Source organism: Cynoglossus semilaevis, unplaced genomic scaffold (genome assembly GCF_000523025.1).
Source record: "Cynoglossus semilaevis isolate Cse_v1.0 unplaced genomic scaffold, Cse_v1.0 C18778371, whole genome shotgun sequence".
Taxonomy (NCBI): domain Eukaryota; kingdom Metazoa; phylum Chordata; class Actinopteri; order Pleuronectiformes; family Cynoglossidae; genus Cynoglossus; species Cynoglossus semilaevis.
In genome coordinates, this window is record NW_007594779.1 from 1 (window position 1) to 467 (window position 467).

Sequence of the window (467 nt, forward strand, 5' to 3'; positions counted from 1 at the left end):
AATTTCCCTTAAATAATTATATCCTAATTTTAGATCTCGTTTATATTTACTTCTGTTTTTGTAATCTCCCCAAGGAGAATGTTGTGAGGGAAACCGAGATACAGACCTTACAGAGAAAAGTAAGAAAATATAAGAATTCATTTCAGATGTACTCCAAATGCCGTGCGCAGTATTCATGCATGTTTGTGTGTTTTTATCTGCTGTCACAGGAGAAGCCAGCCAGAGAAGCAGATATGCAGACGATCCAAAGAAAGGTAACGAAAGAAAAGAAAGTGTGGAGATGAAGAATTCTCCTGACGATGTTTCATACCTCCCTACTACAATATTTGAATCATTTTCTTGACATTTTGTGTTACTTTTGTTGTATTTATTTTCATAGTTTGAGTGCTTTTACTCACTACCCACAATTGAAAGTTGTATCTTCATCCCATGGAACATAAAGGTAGCAAGCTTTTTTTTTTTTTTTT

General features: G+C 34.3%; 1 long non-coding RNA gene across 1 annotated transcript; it reads left to right on the plus strand.

Annotated features, from left to right (window-relative positions):
• Positions 1-71: 71 nt before the first annotated feature.
• On the plus strand, positions 72-436 carry LOC103399737 (uncharacterized). Its single transcript, XR_523699.1, has 3 exons — positions 72-119; positions 210-254; positions 380-436. It is a non-coding gene; the product is annotated as an uncharacterized LOC103399737 (long non-coding RNA).
• The last annotated feature ends 31 nt before the right edge of the window (positions 437-467 follow it).